The sequence below is a fragment of the Etheostoma cragini genome, chromosome 10, assembly GCF_013103735.1.
Source record: "Etheostoma cragini isolate CJK2018 chromosome 10, CSU_Ecrag_1.0, whole genome shotgun sequence".
Classification (NCBI taxonomy): Eukaryota; Metazoa; Chordata; class Actinopteri; order Perciformes; family Percidae; genus Etheostoma; species Etheostoma cragini.
The window spans coordinates 766,173-786,909 of NC_048416.1; the positions used below are offsets into that span (position 1 = coordinate 766,173).

Below are 20,737 nucleotides of genomic sequence, written 5' to 3' on the forward strand. Positions count from 1 at the left end.
GGGACCCGGGGCAAGTCATTGCTTTTTCAAATGTTGTCATGACTGGGTTTAGAGAAGACGTTGAATGTGTGTTTAAATCTCAGCTTAGTGGTGCTTTAGAGTGCAGTTCTATTAATAATTGGTGGGGTTTTGACCTGATTGATTCTACGTGAATTCTGTGTGTCTTGCTCCAGCCTACGAGAGCTACGGTAATGATGATTCTGCAGGTTCTCACTACGCAAACTAACCCCTCATTAAAGCCTGTCAGACATGATCGAAGGGCAGGTTTTTAGCCTGTGTGTTGCTTTTACTGTGAAGCCTCAAGTCATTTGGAATAATATACACACACACACACACACACACACACACACACACACACACACACACACACACACACACACACTCTCTCTAAGTATTTCACCTTGCTTTCCGGCCTTTCCACCATCCCATCACCTGTCTCTCTCTGACAGTCTTATGTAAGTGTCCTCACGTGGGGTGAAAAATTGTGTTGGCGCATACACAGATACACACAATCACACACATGCACCCATGCAGGGTAAGCAGTAAGTGCCAAAATGGCACACACACACACACATTTCCTCACTACTTAAAAATGTACATATTATGTGAACACCTTGATTTGTTGTTACTAGAGCTGGGCAGCGATTTAAATTTTTTATCGCGATTAATTGCATAATTTCCCTGATTGATCGCGATTAATCGCAAAATACAACAATGAATTCAAAAGTAGTGTATATAGTGCAATTTTTTTTAATGTTCTGCCATATGAATGAAATTGCTGTAACATTTGTTCTGCAAACACTTACCAGCATTTTGTTTATAAAGTAGCGGTTAAATAAAATATTCAGTGTACATCTCAACTCAACCCTCTGAGCCCTGAGGCCATTTTTACAATTTATTGTCCGTCTGGATTTATTTTATATAAAAGCTTGTAAAACATCAACCCTGTTGTCTACAGTCAAGATATGAACATCATTTTTTTTCAGGACAAACTAGGTTAGTAGAATATTTGGGTTGCAGTGAGGTCACCTGCATGTTAAAAATGGTTGTAGGATCGTAAAGACAAATAAATAAATAAAACGGAACACAAATTTTCCAGATATGTATTGATATCACAGACAGAGAGGTAAAACCTAAGCCATTTTCCTCTCTAAAACACTTCTCAAAAGTCTTGGGAGTCACACTGTGAAGACATAACCATTATAACTTATACAGATGACAAAATACATTCTTTTTTTCAAAGAAAGTCCGTACGCTTTTGCCCTCTTGACATTTACTTACGCCAATAATTCACATAATAACGTCATATTTATTGATATTACACCCACAGCAATGCTACACAAGCATTTGTGTGTCTAAAACAGTTCTCCTATATGCAAAAATAAACATTAAAACTCATATAAAGCACATACTATTTACATTTGTTCAAAGAAGTCCCCAAATATATAAGATATAATATAAATCTATGCCAAATCTCAAACCAGTGAGGTCATTATGCTCTATAAAACGGTAGATATCTATCTTGTGCACTATAGCATCTTTGATCTCATCCTAGCGGCTAGGACTTAGCCAGTTTGACTGGGAGGATTGTCCTCTTTCAGCCTCCATACTCTTTGGATGACGTTGTCTCCCGTATATGGGCATTCTATTAGCTTTACTTCCCTAACACAGGAGAGCAGACACGGAGCCGCGAGTTAGCGGCATAAATGAGCCAAAAACTTGATGAATTATGGACATAAAGTGGATCAATCTTGGATGTGACAGTTTGGATTTAATGCTCAACGAACCCGAAAAAGGCTGGAAGTTCAAGGCTGGATAGAAAATCACCTGTAGAGGCTAGAAGGACCTGGAAGAGACCTCCGTAACTGCTAACTCGTTACCTTTTAGACGCAACTTTTGGTGAGTTTCTGTGTTGTATGGTTGATAAATTATTAAACTATGAATCAGAGGTGCTGTTTTTGCTCGTGGGTGAGTCTCTCGGGCTCAGGTCTTACAAAGCCTGGGGGCAACAAACTGTTACAGTAATAACTGCGTTAACGCGCGAACTTGCCCAGCCCTAGTTGTTATTGTTGTTAGACTGTTCTTGTGTACAATTGTGAGCTAAATGCTAACTGCTAATGATTAGCAGATATGTTTACCATTATTACTGTCTAGGCCTTTTAGCATGCTAACATTTAGCTAATTAACACTAAACAGTGGCGGTATTTTGGTCATGAATTAAAGTATAGGGACAATTTAAAATTCAGGTCAGGGGATTGTTATCCCAGAGTTATCCCAAGTCATCGAGTGGGGAACATGAAGACATGTACTGTATTTCATAGTTTTCAAGACATGTTACTGAAAACCACTAGAGTGGTGGCACTAGAGAAAGAGTCAGGAGAGCCAGCAAATGAGTAGGAGTCATCCTGTGGGTAGTATGAATGTATGTTCCACATTTCATGGCAGTCCAATAGTTTCATATTGTTTAGTGTGGACCAACTGACCAGCAGTCCGACACAGGCTTTTCTCACAGCTGTCACTTGGTCATAGGCGGGAAAGCACAGGTGTTACCAATAACACTAACGATGGCGCCATTCTTTTAGTTGTCCAATGAGAGTGACAGTGAGCCAGAATGCACAATACCTGGACCCTGAAATCCAAGCAAAAATCAACGTGTTTGTGTGTGTGTGTGTGTGTGTGTGTGTGTGTGTGTGTGTGTTTGTGTGTGTGTGTGTGTGTGAACCATGGAGAATGTTACAATACAGAGACAACTGATGCACACCAACCATATGCTGCTTGCATTTAGAGAAGGTGCAGATATTACCCTGAAGGACAACAGGCTAAAGGGAGAAAGTGAGAGTCAAATTAAGATACAGTTACTGTGATTACCCTTACCTGTGGTGCAAACATGATGAAACGTATCACAACAGGGTGAGGTCTACAATTGCACAGTTTCTCCATATTGTTTTGACACGTGTCAAGCAAAACTCCAGTTTGAAGTTGCACTTCTTTGTCAGCACTGAGCTCGGTGGGAAAACATCAGAGATAAGCGCCTGCGTCTGACTGAGGGCATTCTTTTGGAGACGGGCTGTCTGACTTTGCACATTTGTCTTCTGCACTGAGGCACATCAGCAGTTCATCTTGATAACGGAAAGGGCTATGTGAGCGGATTTGGTGAAATAACCTTTTGTGAATATATTTGAAAAGCAATGTGTGCGTGGGGGGCGTAAAAAAAAAAGTGAAATGATTGTATCGTCAAACATTTAATCTTGATGCCTTTTGTTCAGCTGACCTGTGCATCATAAAATTTCTTGATTGACCTTTTGCAACGTGATGGACTTCCTGTGTGCACAGTTGCTTGGGGAAAATAAATGTAGTTGGCATAACTAGCTTACTTTGGTAAAAAGTTCCTTTCTGTTTGGTAAAGGTAATGCTCTCAAAGATGTAAGCAGAGGCGAGTACAGTGCATCTGTGGATGACAAAGAGAATGGAGTTGTACTCGGTTTTTTATCAATGCATCCAAGATCTCTATTTTTCATGTGAGTAGGACAGTGAAGTGGCTAGATGGAGCACAGGACAGAAAGAGCCTGTGAGTGGGACTCTTAGGGGCCAAATGGAACCCTCTTCAGCCAATTAGAGGGTGCAGTGTGATTGATCCCCATGGTAACACAGATGAAGGGCACAGCACTCCTCCTGCTCCTTCTCTGTCCCCATCTTTTCAAATGGAAATGTACCCAATTGTCCTGAGCTCCTCCCTCAGAAATAGCACGGACGGACATGTTTTCTAGAGAAGGACTCTGTGTGGGGGAAACAGTACATGAGGGGCACCGGAAATCAAATTTCCGATGAGATGATGGAAAACCGACTCAGATGCATTTGTTTACCTGTTTACTAATTTAACATGTGCTTTGTGGAGGAAAGGGATGCTTAAGAAGGAGATAAGCACGTGCATCAAAATGAGACATTAGCATGATGGTTTCAGCGTCCTGCCACATAAGACCTTCTTGGAACATAGGCATGTACATACGTATGTGTATCGGAACCGAAACACAGGTCCTTTACACCCATTTTTAACCCAGTAATGCAGGTTGAACTCACTCCTCAGTTAAACAATATGTGTGGGAAACACAGAGGATGGGAACTCTAGTTAATGTTATTGACTGTAAAACAACATGGATGAACATTCACATACGCTGACTCTTAAAGAGAGTATGGACAAACAGCGGAGGAATGGAACTAAATATATTTACTTACTTTACAATTTTTAGGTATGTAATTTACTTTAGTGGTTTGATTTTTATGCTTCTTACAGTAATAATTCTCCACTACATTTTGGAAGCTAATATTCCACATTTTACTCCATTTGCAAAGTAATATTAATAAATAATATTAATAATTTTCATTTTTGTGTATTTTTTACTTTTTTTTACTTTAAAGTGTCTTTGAATATAAGTGCTTTATAAAAAAATAATCATTAAATCAACTATATAGAATGCTTATTATATTTTTTGTTATTATTATTGAATAGGCTATCCAGAAAAAAACTATGATCCTTTTACGTTTGAACTTTTACTTGTAACAGAGTACATACGTATATTGTATTTCTTTGTACTTCTTCTACACCTGTGCATAACTTAACTTTATGCAGTATTGATGTTAACTGTAGTTATGTAATGTTCATTTACTTGTATCCTTCTATCTACTCGTATTATAGTCTAACAGGGAAGAACATGTCTGAATATCCTTATCAATCAGAACTGATTTAAAAAACACTTATTTTGGAAATGTTCTTTACACTTGTCCTGATAAGACAAAGAAACTATATTAAAGTACTTCCAAATACACATATAAGCACTGCATTGGTCCATATTTACATATGTGTAAAAAACATTTTAAAAGTATTTGTTTTGTTAGAAAGCTACATTTGCAAAAAATATAAATGTTGGTATCAGACAAAGAATCCAGAACAGCATAAAGCAGTTCATAAAAGAGTTGGCACATCAAACCCAGTGAGACCCTGATGATTTGAGTGTTCACGGCGCCGCTCAGGAACATCATGGAACGTCGTGGAACATCGTGGAACACGCTCTCATGGAGGGCCGATGGGACAGAACCAAACTCTCTCTCAACTTTCAATCCCACGTAACAACCTCACACTACTCACACAAGGGAATGCATGCACCTGCATTAGAGAAACCACACACACACACACACCAGAGAAAGGACAGAATTTAATTTAATCATTTTACAAAAACGTTCAATCGCACGCATGGATGAATTTCACCTAAAACATATTTAATTTATTAAAAACGTCTTTGCTTTTTAAAGCTGCTCTGACTCATAAAAATAAACTTATTGTTCGACACATTGTATTGAGAAACAAAAATTAATTCTAACCAATTTAGTAGTAGTGTGTGTGTTTTTATATATATATATATATATATATATATATATATATATATATATATATATACTATAAGTGAAGGAAACCAAACATGTATATGAAGATAAATCTATTTTAGTATTTTTGTCTATCAGTATTCAACATGGAAAAGGACTCTAACGTGTGTGTGTGTGTGTTAGTGTGTTATTTATTTGGGTGTGAGAGGCACATCTTGGAACTTCATCATTGTCCCTGACTGCGCACAGCTCCGGAGGATTCAGTACGATTCATTTGACCTTTTTCTCACACTGACTCTCCTGAGATGAGAACAGTCCAGTGGCCTCATATAGTTTACTTTGACTTAATTGGAACTCTACAGTCAGTTACTAAAGTAAAAAAGCTTGCATGTTGTTGGGTTAAATTTAAGAAACTAAATCAGAGAATACACAATGGTAGCTTTACTAACTTTCCAATCTTCTATCCTTTAAACTACTGATGACTCTTTTATCGAGGCCATTTGAGGTAAAATGCCTATTCAAAAATTCCACAAGGAATTATAAGAGCTTTGCATGTCCTATTCATCACATGCTATTAGTACAAACTCATGTCTGGCACAGCAGGGTGAGAGACACTCAAGCCTTCACCAAAAATAATGACAAACCTTTCTCTATAATGGCTTTTGTGTATGTTGTTCTCAGTGTGTGTATCTGAGAGAGTAAATTGAGGCCTGCTCATTTGTGCGTCTGCGTGCATGTATGTGCTTACCAATGCTATTAGATGACCACACCACAGTACAAAAAGCAATTACACCCACGGCCCCCCCTCAGCCCAATGCAGCTGAAGTGAAGGTGGAACTTTAGGAGAGCCTCGGGTGATCCGGCAATTGGAGCACACGACAGAAATGGGGTGAGACGGATGAAAAACAGAAGAGGAAAGGGATAGGTGTGTGAGTGAAAACGCTCAATCTGGAAGAGTGGCGATGTGCTATTATAGCTGCAGAGCGAGGCAATCTTGTGAGCTGAATAGTGTTGAAAGTGCCAAGATAGAATGGTAACAACAGAGCTTAGTCTGAGCTGAATGCTATCGTAAAGCACAGGTCACACACTGAAGGACAGATGCATTAGACTGCTCACACCTTCCCTGTGTGTAAGCTGGAAGTGAGTTGGTGAGCTCTACTATTTTCCAGTATTTTTACTTGTATTTGTGCACCTCAGGTGGGTTAGAAGGGTCGGCAACCTCAGGTCACCTTTACCAGAAAAGAGTTTCACCAAACATCCCAAAGGCAGTTGCAGGACAGATTTGGCTGTGTGAGAACACAGCGATGAAAGAACAGAAGGCGCAACATTCGAATGTCAGATCAAAGCTTGTAGGAGGGCAGAGGATGAAAAAGATGTTGGCCTTGATCTTGGAGACGCACAAGCCAAAAAAACATGCACACACATGAACAGTGCAACAGGAAGCCAAAAGGATACATTACCTGCGTACTCTTCATCCACATGGTACACATTAGAAGTTTCAAATTAACGGTTTTCTTAAAGGAAACATTCGAAAAGTTGTGTAGAGACTTGATTTTATCAAATCGGCAATGCGGTCATTCATGCACCTAAGAAAAGTCTGCATAAGACTGCATTTAAGAAAAGTCAAGTAGGTTTTGTATATAGTCTTAAACCACATATTAGCCTCAAAAGGGCTTTAAAATCTGAATAATATAACATCCTGTATTCTTATACTTTCAGTTTGGATAAGGAAAAGTCTCTTCTAGACCAGACATGGAATAGAACTGTAAAGTACAGTATGTAACAACAGTAAAGTTAAACAGAATGAGAACACTAGGCGTAGTAGATAAACTGCAATCAAATATGAAGAACATGAATCCGGGAAGACATCGAGCCATTTTCCAAGTGCTGCCACAGACTTGATCTCATGGCCAGGCGAATAAATCGCATACCAAGGACATTTTGCGTGTCATTTAAAGACCTGTTGTCATTCTCAACTCGTCACGTGCTTGGTCAGGAACCCGTGGCCCCAGGTTTTAACGGACCAGGTAGCACCACGCGTAAAACTAATATGCTCCACCACGATCGCACAAAACTACTTGGTTAGGTTTAAAAAAACAAACAAAAAAACAACATGGTTTGGCTTAAAATAATACATGTACGCTTTGTAAATTAAGTTATGAATGCAGGTTAAGGGTTAGGGTTAGCAATGTTAACGTAAATAAGTCAACACTGGCTTTTGGTTTCACGAGAGATACAAAGCTGTCTCCGGTATCATTGGTTTGTTTGAGCCATCCAGCCACCATCTACGTCACCATCTACGTCAGTAGAGACTAAATGGCATAAAATAACAGTTACTTAACACACAAAATGACTTTGGCATGTTGACCATTTGACCTTTGGTAAAACCTTGGAAGTGTTGTCTTACAACACTTTCTAGTGTATTTTATTTTGAAATGTAGAGGTTTGAGGCTTGACAGGAAGTCATGTGACCAGGTAATTAGCTCACCTGTACATATGCCTTTGTTTGGTGTGTCTGGCTTTGAACCAGGATTTGGAAAGTGACTATTTCCTGACTATAGTAGCCTATGAAAGAGGGGGGGAAATGTGAAGTATACCCTGAAGAAGGTACAGGAAGCTCTAACTTTAGTGGAGCATTGGGCAAATGGGGGTTTAGATTCTCTGTTGAGAAGACTAAGGCATGGTTTTTTACTAGGAACAAAATAGATGAAAGCATAACATTGGTGTTGTATGGGAGGAATTTGGAAAGGGTTAAAAGTTTTACATTTCTCAAGACTTACATGGAGGAAGCATGTTTCAAAAGTCATAGACGGATGTAAAGGGGGACAAATTTAATGTGCTGTCTTGCTGGAACAGACTAGAGAGCAGATGTAGCTTCTTTGAAGCAAATTTATGTATATTTAATTAGAGCAAGAATTGAATATGGGTGCTTGGTTTATGGATCTGTTCCCAAGTCATTTTTACTTGGATTAGATATAGTTCAAGCTAAGGTACTGAGACTATGTACAGGAGCTGTGTGATCTTCCCCAGTGTCTTCCTTGCAGGTAGAAACAGGAGAAATGCCACTTTGTCTGCGGAGAAACCCACTTCAGGCTAATTATTGGATCAGTTTGATGGGTCAAAGGTGTGATCACCCAGTTAAGGTAGCAATTCAGGTAAGCTTGGAGAGAGAGGGGGCAAAACCTCCAAGTTTCGGATGGACAGGGGAGACAGTGACACAGGAAATATCTATACATGACAAGAACCTTTGTCCAGGAGTACTTTGAGGTCCCGAAGACTAATTTGGAGATACTTGGGATTAAGTCAAATGATCCTGAATCAGATTTGGTGCGTTAATTCCATGGTTATATAATAGAGAGATATCAGGAACACACATTAATTTTTACTGATGGTTCTAAGGATCCAGAACCAGGTGCCACAGGAGTACTTTTGATGTCCACAGGTGGAATGTCCAAGCTTGTAAGAGAACCTCAAATGTCCTAAGTGTGTTCCCAGTGAGTTATATGCAATCCTGATGGCAGTGCTCTGTATCAGCTATCAACAGTGTTGGGAAAGGGTTTTCAAAGATTCAACAAGACCTTGTATATGATATTCTTCTGGTAATTAGAGATGGGAAAAGGAGAGGAGTAGAAATATAATTCGTATGGGTCCCAGCTCATGTAGATATTGTGACAAATAAAAAGATTGATAAGTTGGCGAAGGAAGTTGCTCTTAAGGAAACTGTAGAGGCCAGCATTGATTTGTTCAAGGTGGAGGGTAAAAGTATTGTGTGGCAGGGAACAATTTTAAAATGGCAACAGCTCTGGGAACAATAAGACAACGGGACGCACCTATTCTCCATATCTAGTAGGGTAGAGTTACTGTCTGTGGAAGAAGGGAGGTCACCCAAAAGGAATAGGTTATTATTTCTAGACCGAGGATTGGTCACACGTTTCTGAACAGCACTTTATTTATGTTAGGAAAACACCAGAGGGGCTTGTGTCAGGAAAGTCAGGGACCTGAGATGGTGCAACATGTGTTGATTTATTGTAGAAAGTACGACCAACAAAGACAAGATCTAAGAGAAATGTCTCTCTAAAAAGTATTTTAGAAGAAGGGTCAAGCGAGAGGGGAAAAAGTTGTATATACAAATTTCCAAAGGAGTCTGGGCTGTATAGCAAGTACTCTAAGGTGCTAGTTCCTGAGATGACAGCAACGCAACTTTTATTTTTAACCCTGTTGCCATAAAACCCCATAGAAGAAGAAGAAGTCTGGCGTTTGCTCTGATGAAGGCCTGAGGCAGTTTGAGACATGAATGTGACATAGAGGATTATGGTTTTTTTTGGGGATGTTTCCCTACTTGAAGTGCCGTCAGATTTGGACATCTACACAAACAAATGATAGGTATCACCTAATTTATTCACACACACACAAACACACATCACCTTGCTTTTTAATTATCAGAAAAAGGGACACTGCTAGAAACCATGTGCCATCTGAAAAATGCTAATGCTGGATCCTTGAATAGAATCCCTGTATGTTAGCCCCGCATCAAATCTATCTGAAAGGAGAGATAAGGCAGATAAAGATGACGTCTAATAATCTGAGAGGTAACGTATTGAGTCTGCCAGAATTGCAGCTGATCCCAGGAGAAAGACAATGCCCCACCAGTTGCTCCTCAGAGATAATGAGCTGCTGAGTGCTGAGTGAGATGTTTGCAGGGCCAAAGGGCTGGGATTGGAGTTGCTTCACTGGCTCGGTATGGAGAGGGCCTGGGCTCGGCTCTAAATTAGTGAGCCCTCTGGATCAATGTGGGCTGTAATTAGCTGCTATTGATCCCATACAGATCAGCCACTACAGTAGGCCACAGCCAAGCACCTCTCAACGTCCATCAAGCTGCACCCCCACAGCACAGCACAGCAGCTCGGCCTCAGCTCACTCTAAGAGCAAACAAATAATATCAGCCAGCACACTCAGCTCCTGGTAAGTGCACTAAAGACACTGTTCAACATTTCAGGATTCACTTACATATTCCATTAGTGCACAGTGCAATGCATCTTTTTGATTCAGTGTTTTATCTTACGTTCCATTAAATCATATGGATTACATTATGTGCTTGCGTAACATGGAAAAAATGGGCCAAATCTGTGGCTATTATCCGTTTGCATCAGACATAAATCAGTCGTCATTATGAGCCAGGACTGTGGATAACACCAGAGATGATGGTAATGCAATCTGGCATTTTGAAAAGAGAGATCCAATCTTCTCCAAAATGATCACAATCAGGACTTTTTAAATATCTCATCAAAGTGAACTAAGTGGTTTTGCGCTTTTCACTAATGCTAATGATCGGGGGTGTAATTAGTAATGCGATAGGTGTTTTTCTGTGTTCGAAGGGAGCTGTATGTGGTGCTGCTCAAGTGATTGGCAACAACATGTAAATAAGAATCTTTCCAGAAGGTTCACCCATTTGAAAACCATCACTGATACTTGTAGAAACTTTCCTTTTTTTTCTCCTCGTGCTTAAATTTGTAATCCCAATAAAATATATGGCCTGTAATTATAATGGGCCTGCCGGCCAAAGATATGAAACTGAATTCAAAGCTTGAATTATTTAAGTCTATTAAACAAATGCAATTTAAACAAAGGCAAAAGAACTCTGAAATGTGGTCAAAATTGCACTCTTCATATTTTCATTTCTCTAAAAGCATCACTGTTTAAGGGCCTCGTACTTTCACGCCTAATAGACTTGAAATCTTTCCCAGTGTAAGTTGGAAAATGACCATGCTCAAATCGTTTCAGAGAGCATGCTACAAAGAACAATAATGGCACATTAAAGATTCAAACCTGTCTATTCTGTTTGGAGACAGTTTATGAACACCATTTTCAATCTCACAGGGACATTCATCCTTGCGAGGTGTATAATTAACAGCGTTGACCTTTTCTAACAAACAATTTCTCTATTTAGAAATGCTGAGGAGAGCTGATCCTCACCCATGGGAGGAAGTAAAGCCCGGCCCCATGGAGGAAAACAGTGGGACAGCAATAATGTATAATAGTCTCAGTGATCCATATGTAGAAATACTAAGTCCAAAGTAGCGGGACTTGTTTTTCTTGTTCTCATCATCTCCACTGGTAGCAGTTATAACACCATTTAGTTGTGTTGTTTTTTAGTTTGTCAGACATTGAACAACTTTACAGTTAAACATGAATAATTGTCTTCACCTTCATCCAGTCCCATACTCAAACTTATTGAACTACTAGAATATCCCATTTCACCCAGCCCAAATGTCCTTTCTGCTGCAGTCTGGCTTGGTTAGATTCAATATTGCGGTGATGTGTGCAATTCCAGGCCCAAATGAATCTCGCAGCGCAAGCCCATCTCAGGAAAGATGTTTCCAAAGATTGAAGCACAGGGATGCCAGGTGGAAGAGTAGTGGTGCAAAGTGAGTGAGAGCAATTTGCACTCTGCAGGTTAAGCCAAACTTTCTCCGATACATGTAGAAGAAACTTAAATCAGCAAGACAAAAAATATACAGCGTCATACGTTGGCAGTCTAACTCTGAATATAGTAGTATGTTATCGTAGCTACAAATACACTCAACGAGACAATGCAAAAAGTGTTATAAGCACACAAGATATATAGTCCTGGAACGACTCGGTCACTCTTCTTTGTGATTGTTCAACCTAGGTTCCTTTTGTGAATGTACCTGAGTCAAACGTTAGTTTAAAAGCATAATTAGGAAGTGCCATTTTTATGATTGACCGTATTCTTGTTTTTTGGGTAAAATTACCTTTTTGAAGGGGAGAGCCAGGGGCGCTACTATAATAGCATAAAAATCACTATTTTTAAAAGACTAAGAAAGACTTTGCTCAAAGTATCACCAGGGGCTCTACACATGAACTCAGCATTCAGAACATTGCACTTATTGTTTTCGCTATCCACTAACTAAGCTTTAGGAGCTTTCCCTCTTTACTCCCCTCCATGTTACGTTGCATTCAGAGATAGTCAGTTGGTCCCAATAGGTTCATATTAAAAAATACTAAAACATCTAACACTACAATTAGGTTTTTTAAGTAAAGGAAGCCACTGCTTTTTTCATCCTAGCATGATTAAGTTTATTGTAGACTTTCTTTTTTTAATCTATGCATGACACATTGGAGGATACATAGTAGTGTCATTCAAAATGGCCCTGCCTGGGTGACTGTGCTTGAGATGCTAGCTGTGTTGCGTCCTGTAGGGTCCACTTCAGTCAGTGCTCAGAGTCAGAGATGTGTCAGTTGGTCCGATGCGGCTTGTCAGGCATTCTCTAGCTTCTGGCCAGCCTGGTCCAGCCATCCCCCACCCTCCGCCCCCTCCTGGGACCTTCCATGGACAGCCATCACAACTTGAGTCTCTCATCCTCTCATCCCATTTCTCCTTGTCCCTCAAGTCTCGCCATTGGAGTGTGAACATCAGGATTAGGTAAATGACAGGAGGAATCCACAAAGTTGGATGGCAAATGTCCTTTGGGTCGGTTTTCCTATTCGGATATGTTATTTTTTTGTTCTCTCATGAAAAGTTGGACACAGTGGTTTATCATCGTTCAATCTTTCCAGTAGTTTTTTGTCCTCTCAGGAAAAGCTGGACACAAAAGTGGTTTATCATCGTTCAATCTTTCCAGTAGTTGAATCAATTTCAATCAATTTCAACATCAATTGCATTAACCCACTTTAAATGGTCTTTGTTACAGTGTGAGGGCAATCAGGAAGCTTCTTCATGTCGAGACCAGGAAAGAGAAACACGCTGGATTGCCTCACATCACTTAATGTCATCACAACCGGAGGGGAAACTGTCAAAATTCAGACGAGCTTCACCGCGTTACACCTTCATCGCTCAATGTGCTCCCACGAGTAAGGTATGCTCTTCAATACATAGCAGCCGCGCTCCACACAGTCGCAGCACTCTCACATGGCGGCTTCGACTTGATTCTATTCAGTTCACTAATTTCAGGAAATGACTGAAACCCAAATGCAGGAAATGAAATGCTGTTAGGTGAAATCAATTCTGAGCACTGTACGACTCCCGGAATTCCTCCTGTTTTTAAAACCAACTCTTCAGCAAATCTTTGCTCATCTGCATCGGATTGTGCACGCTTGAGTCCCCGGGGAAGGGTATTAGGCGGTCATTAGTTCAGTTTCATCTATGGAGCAAAATTGTTTACAGCCTGGTAAACCCTGCCATGTGTTCCTTTGTTCTTTTGCCAGAACAGCTATTTTAGTCATTGTAGCAGTAGTAAATTGCAGAACCAGTGTAGGGATTGGAGCTTATTCATGAGCACTCAATATGTGTTATGGCAGGCTACTAATGGAGAACCTGTCAGGTATGAACAGGGCACATGAAGGTTCTTTTTCTTGCACCAAACTTTGTTTCCTTCTTTAACAAACTAAAAGGGAAAAACATATTATTTGTTGGGCCAATTGTCCCTTTATCATGAACAGCTACTGTAGCCCTATTTTAACAATGGAAAATTGCCTTTATTTCATGGTAAATAGTAAAAGGATGCAAGGTTTGGAGTTATGTATTATGGTAACACAACACAAAAAGGCTGAATAATGGTATTTGTTAAACATCTGTCTCTTTATCACAAGATGGCATCACTGTTGACTTGTAATGTAATTAAGATGTAAAGAATACTCTGGCAATTACCTGTCTAATGGGGCGTTTATCAGCCCTCGTTCTCCAAGCTGTCTGTCTTGCTGGCTGGCTCACTGAGAGGAAGGCGGATGCATGATGTTATTTCTGCCAATAGACGAGACCGAGAAGCAGCCTGCGCAGGACACTCATGATTCTCCAGGCCAGATGATTCTGGGTCTGACTCCACAGTTGATCAAAGTTATTAGAGGAGAGAGAGCAGACATTTCCCAGGTAGAAGTTGTCGATCACCTCACCCACCAAAGAGCCAGACCCGCTACCTGCTTCTGTCACTCGAGCATGATTGGTAAAGGGAGGGCACCTCGAGGAGTGGGAGCGTAACCACACGGAACAATCCATATTCAATGATAAGGTGATGTGGGGGGAGGGGTTGTTATCTTTTCCATCACCTGTGACACCTGAAAGACACCCAGCAGAGTTGCCCTGACAACAGTTATGAACCGGCTCGGCCCCCTGGGTGCGAGGTCAGGATTGAGTGGCATCTTGTCTTTCTGTCTCTGTGCTCCAGTGGGTGGTGCATAGTGATTGTGGCACAGCGGGATGTACTTGGAGGCATGTGTGCATCTGGAGGGTGGGGTTACTCACCATGAGCCTATTGGAGCAGTATTATACAACGTTTGTGGCTGTATCTCAGACCGTATGGCTGAGATTTGTGAATGTTAACAAGAATCTCTAAAGGTGCTTTGATTTGTAAGAACTCGGGCTCGCACTGCCACGCTGAGCCTCTGACGCCAGACACCAGAGACAGGGTTGCGAACTCTGCTGCTTTTGCTTTGGAACACACATTAAAATGTCAACAGGCCCGCTTGTTATGTTGCTTTCAACGGTAGGATTATTTCCTTTTAATTAATAACTCAAGCTACCATAGTTGTTTGTTCCCTGCAGGCTTTAATGTTCAAAATGTAATTAGTTTGTGCATCCTTTGTGCTAACGTTAGCTACAAACAGAATATCGCATTTCTTGCATCAGTTTAATTCTAGTTAAAGTTGTCTCAGGAGAAACACTGCAACCACGCTGCTCTTTCTGTTAGCTAACGCTAGCTTGTGTTAACCATTTTAAGCCTAAAACATTAAGTCCTTAGGTTGCATCATGCAAAAAAGCTCCAGAGCTACCAGCGTTACAGTAGATGGCAAGTTGTGAAAAGGTAGTTACGCTTGGCAGGGACGTGCACCGCTACGGCTATTGTTGCCAGGGAAACAGCCTGTTTTCCTCGGTCGGATGAGCTGACTTTCTGGAGACGGAGCCTAAATAAAATGGTGTGGCTGCTTCAATACAATTTGCCCATCATTGATAAAGTTGAATCAAATGAAAATACCATATCATACACCCTTGTGTACTTTTTTTGCCACCATATGTCTGCATTAGTGACACAGCCCCTCCAAATGTCTGTGCACGTCCCTGACGCCTGTTCTGCTTGGTGTTAGAACAGCACAGTGACATATACAGCTCTATTGCAGCTGGTTCAGTTGTCATGTTTAGTGGGTCACTCCCCGGTGGCAAAGAAAACTTTAAGTTACTAAGATTTGTGTACACCTGTGGCAACGTGCTGCAGCAGTCTCCATTATTTGAATGCTGTTATTGACTGCTGTCTGCAAGCCAAAGTGCACCTCAGGGACATTATAGCTTTACTCTCTCTCTCTTGTAAATGAGAGAGATTTAATCGCATTAATGTCATAGTAAACTCACAATTAATTGCAAATCGCACATTTTCATCTATTCTGAATATCCCTAGATTTCTTTTTGTCCCATTGTTTTTTTTTCTCATTTTAATGCGCTTATCAACATGAAAAGTGGATCAGCTTGCTTTGTCAAATGTTTTTTGTTACTGAAAACAAAATTGGCATATAGCCTACTGTAGTGTTCAAGACCCCCCCTCACCCCAGCATATAGCCTACTGTAGCTAGTAGTCCTTACCTAGGTACTGTCAGGGCCCTCATACTCTTCTTCTGACTGGCTAGTAGTCCTTACCTAGGTACTGTCAGGGCCCTCATACTCTGCTTCTGACTGGCTAGTAGTCCTTACCTAGGTACTGTCAGGACACAAGCTCTGTGCTTTGTGTTTTTTGAAAATGAAACTATATAAACCCATTCTGATATAATCTCTAAATATATTATGGACTTGTAATTGAGGATACTACGAGCACTTTAAGTCTTGTTTGACTCAACCATACAACACTATATTCTTTCCTTGGGATTGAAAGGGTGTGTGTGTGTGTGTGTGTGTGTGTGTGTGTGTGTGTGTGTGTGTGTGTGTGTGTGTGTGTGTGTGTGTGTGTGTGTGTGTGTGTGTGTGTGTGTGTGTGTGTGTGTGTGTGTGTGTGTGTGTGTGTGTGTGTGTGTGTGTGGAAATGCAGCTTTGTCTACATGGATTGATCAGTGGGTGGTGGTTGATTAATTTAAGTGGGCTCTGCGGTGCATCAGGTTAGTGGTTGTCAGATTATAGCCCTTGATTGATTTATTCCTTTTTGTTATTCATGTAATAAAATAACCTATTGACAAGCCAGGCAGACTGGTTCTGATCAATAAACACTGGTGGCTAGGGTTTCAACAACCATCTGTCTCCTTTAGGCTTTTAATTTCCATTTATTCTCAGCTATTAGCGCCACTGTTTAGGTGTTACATTCAATAATGTATAATATGTACATTTTCAATAATTAGTAATATTACTAAATCAATGATATATTGCCTGGAAAAGCATTTAATTACATATTGAAAAGCTCATTGTGAACTCTAGATAATGTACAGAGAATGTGTTATCGCAGTTTAAAAAAAAAAGAAATTGAAAGGATTTCTGTCCAGTTATTTAAAAAGACAATAATGAGGGTGTGTGGACACAAGCAAAACCCACAGCAATTAAGATGTTAATGCCCTTGGTACCATTTCATTAAATTATAATTTTCTGGAGTTTCATTTACATTTGCATGTCTTTTGAAAAGAAAAGGTGCTTTAACTCTGTAATTTTATATGAATTATAAGCACTCATCTTTCACGCTTATGACAGCGGGTCTATTATGATACACTCTGCTTTTTTGGTTCAGTTTTAATGGATTACAAGACATTTCATTTTGATTCAATGATAACTCACACATTAATCATTTCATCACACAGAGAGCCCTTCCTGGCAATTCACTCCCGAGATAATATAACAGAAAAATATCCGACAAACTCCGACAGAAAGAGAGACACTTGGGCTTGCATTCTTTTCTACCGCAGTGTTTTACAACGTTTACAAGGTTTCAATGGCTGGAGGTACAATGCAGCAATGAGGATATTGTTGTAAAATCATACCTACTGATTTACAATTTATCTTATAATAAATGGAATTATGAAACACTTATTTATCGTAACATAGTTTCTGCACTCCCATAAAAGAAGAATAAATGTAATAGGCCCACGGGTAGGCATCTGGTTGTGTAGATTAGTCAAAATATTTTAACACCTCACTATAAAAGTCAGAAGTTGTTTGAATATCAACCCCCTGTGCTTTTTCTTAATTGGGAGCAGCATGCGGCTACTAGCTCAACAGCACTCGTGTATGTTGTATTCTAAGCATCACCTAAGTTACCAAAGACTCCCCTGTCATCCTCTAGTTCATTTTAATACTTGGCTCCCTGTTTTTTGCTGCAGGCTTCTGCTAATAGGGACCTTGCCTGAGGCACTGTACCTCACACCCGGTGTGTTGCTGTATCAACACTGGTTCATGATATGCACAACAAAACTGAACTTTCCCATTAATTCTGCCGTCCTCTTACAGGAATACCTGGCTGGGTCTCCATTAAAAGATATATTACTTGTATTTTGTCATATTGAAAACAAACTTTTAAACCTAGGCAGTGTTCTAGAAAAAGGCTAAAAGAAATGCAGGAGTTTTAAAGTGCAGCCATCCTCCTGCAGATCTACCCTCTCCGCCTGTTCTCATGAACCATTTGTTGGAAAATCAATGAAGAGTTGCTGTAATTCAGAAGCATTCCACGCACCATGCAGCGTAGCCAGCATCACTGAGCTCTGTTGCGGCTCAACATATTTATTATATAGATATGCTACATATTTACTTTACTGCATTAACATGTCTGCGTTACCAGGTCTGTAGCTGTTGTCAGGTAGCCCTGGAGCTGCTAGGCGTCGTGGAGCCTGTAGTCGGCCTCTCAGGTGACCAGCCGTCCTGGTTTCGTACGATGGCTTAAGTTTTGGTCGGACTCTCTTTTTGAAGCCAGTCTTCCTTTTAGAGATTGCTTTGCAGGCTGTAGTTGCCAATGCAGGAATAGCAAGGTGTTCTGTAGGGTTTTTCACTATTGAATCAGGCTTTCACCATCTAAAGGGACATGCACGCTCATCTGCATTTGTAGACCAGCCAATAGTAACACTTTATCTTTCTGAAATGACCTGTGATAGGCCAAACTCTCCCGTCCCGGGCTAGGTTTTCTAAAGCCTTGACACAGAGCCCAGAGGAGGTGCCGATGTCTAGTTTTTTCTCAGACCACTTGAATTACAATACGCTAAAAGGTTACAAGGGAATTGTTGCCCAAGTAAGCCAAACAAAACTGCCTACCTCAGCGTTAAGGCTGAGAGATGAGATGATTGAGTGTGTTCTCCTCTACAGGCCATGCAGAGGACATTATCAGCCACAGCATGCTGGGTCTACGTCTCTTCCAACAGTCTGTCTGACCTAGTTACCAAATCACTCTCACACACAAAAACACACACACAGCTCTCCAGCGAGTATTACAGGGGATAAGTAAAGTGTCATTCCCTCGGCAGAGTCTCGTGGTTCAGTGTAAAGCAGGATAGCGACAGTCCAAGGAGACTAAAGGAAAGGAGGAAACATTGGCTCTGAGGAGCCTATTCAATGTGTTTTCTCACTGTGTGTGTTTGTGTGATGCTCTTGCTGGCTGACTCTCTTCTTTCAGTGGCAGAGCTGCGCTCTAGCACACATACCGCACTGTTCTGCCCAGTTTAGCCTCCACTAAATCAGCTGGCGTTAACAGTCAGTCTTTCCCCTTCATCCTCCCACTCATTCCTCTCCCCCCCACTCAGCCTTTTACTGTATCTGTCCCTCTGTCCTGGTCTTTATTTTTCATTTGAACTTTCACATGACTTCTTTCTTCTTTTCCAATTTAAAAGCACTTTTCATATTAGATGTTGTATGGCCAATTCTTTCCTTGTCCAGTCTTTTTTTTCCCCCGTCAAATTTATGATCTAAAATTGAATTCAAATCATAAAAACTTGAACAAGTTGGAAATCTGAACAGTCAAGCCAAGGTGCTCAATATTTGTTTTTACCCGATCTAGTGGTCCAGTGGTCTTATAAAAAATGGTAATTTTGTTATGAAGCAGCCAGAGGCTATATTTTTTTTCTTTCTGGCCCAGAGAAAATAAGTAAACCATATCCAGGGGGGGAAATGAGTGTATTTATCACACAACATTTTGAATATGTTTGTGTTCTGCACTGTAGGTAACTAAAATAGCAGGACATTTTTGAACGGTGTGTGGGTGGTGGAAGTGCACATATTTCTCAAAGATGGTCCAAAGGATGTATTGTTAGAGCAATCTTCCCACACGCTGTCAGACATGAGTCTGTAGTGTGTAATAGCAATAAATGCCCTGGTTATTGGTTTGTCTGTATGCAAATGGGAGGCCAATGCCCTAGAGGCTTAGGGCAGCCTGAAACCTAAACTGACGGCGAGAAGAAGAGGTGGAAGAGATAGATGAAGGCAGATGGCAGACTTTTAGCCTGAGGTAGGAAAACCTGCATCCAGCTGGATTTAATTTTTAGTATTTCTCATTCATCTCATCGAGACCTTAAAACCTGCATAACTTTTCACTTGGTATTGTTTTATTCATCAAGCTTGTTGTCTGGTTCTGAGGGCAGAGAGTGGATTGTAAAAGTGTTGAGTGCAGGGCCTCGTGCCATGGATGGAGCGGCTCTGGAAGTGTTTGGCTGAAGTGAATGGCTAAGGCAAAGGCCTGCAGCAGGGGCCAGGGCTTATGTCAGGGCTGTGGCAGGGATGGCCATGCCGCACAGCCAGGGGATATGGTATAGCCGTGGCTCTTGCTGATGTCAGCTCCCCTGTGCTCCATGTCGTGAGACACACACAACTGCCCTGGAGCTGGGAGACATGGCACGGAGCCTAGCTGGCCTACCTGTGTCTGCCCTTATCCCATCAGCCAGCTGTGTGTGTGTGTGTGTGTGTGTGTGTGTGTGTGTGTGTGTGTGTGTGTGTGTGTGTGTGTGTGTGTGTGTGTGTGTGTGTGTGTGTGTGTGTGTGTGTGTGTGTGTGTGTGTGTGTGTGTGTGTGTGTGTGTGTGTGTGTGTGTGTGTGTGTGTGTGTGTGTGTGTGTGTGTGTGTGTGTGTGTGTGTGTGTGTGTGTGTGTGTGTGTGTGTGTGTGAGAGAGAATACCGGTGACTAAGGCAAAGCACTTTGGCTTGCATTTTTGTGTTTTGGGAAAATCCAATGGGAATTACTTTGTTTTGAGATTTCAGCCTATTATTGCAGCGAGTGTACTCTTCAACCCATAGAAATAGAAGGAAGACATTTTATTTATATGCTTCAATCAAACAATAACATTTCAAGTGACAGAGTCTGAACAATCAATGGAGATGGTTTAAACTGTCATTATATTCAAAAGCAATTTCTTTAAGAGTGAGACAGGCAGACCAGTCCATTTAACAAAGGACAGCCAATTG

At 40.8% G+C, this 20,737-nt stretch overlaps 1 protein-coding gene across 9 annotated transcripts in view; it reads left to right on the forward strand.

Annotated features, from left to right (window-relative positions):
• The first annotated feature begins 13,035 nt into the window (after positions 1 to 13,035).
• The window catches only part of tenm2 (teneurin transmembrane protein 2), a 227,050-nt gene continuing 219,348 nt past the window's right edge, over positions 13,036 to 20,737 (forward strand). For 6 of the 9 annotated variants that reach the window (XM_034884112.1, XM_034884105.1, XM_034884113.1 and 3 more), the window contains exon 1: positions 13,037 to 13,256. The gene's annotated coding sequence lies outside the window, so the exon portion shown is untranslated. Of the gene's footprint in view, positions 13,257 to 20,737 lie in introns of all 9 variants that reach the window. The other 3 variants (XM_034884104.1, XM_034884107.1, XM_034884115.1) reach the window with 2 other exon arrangements.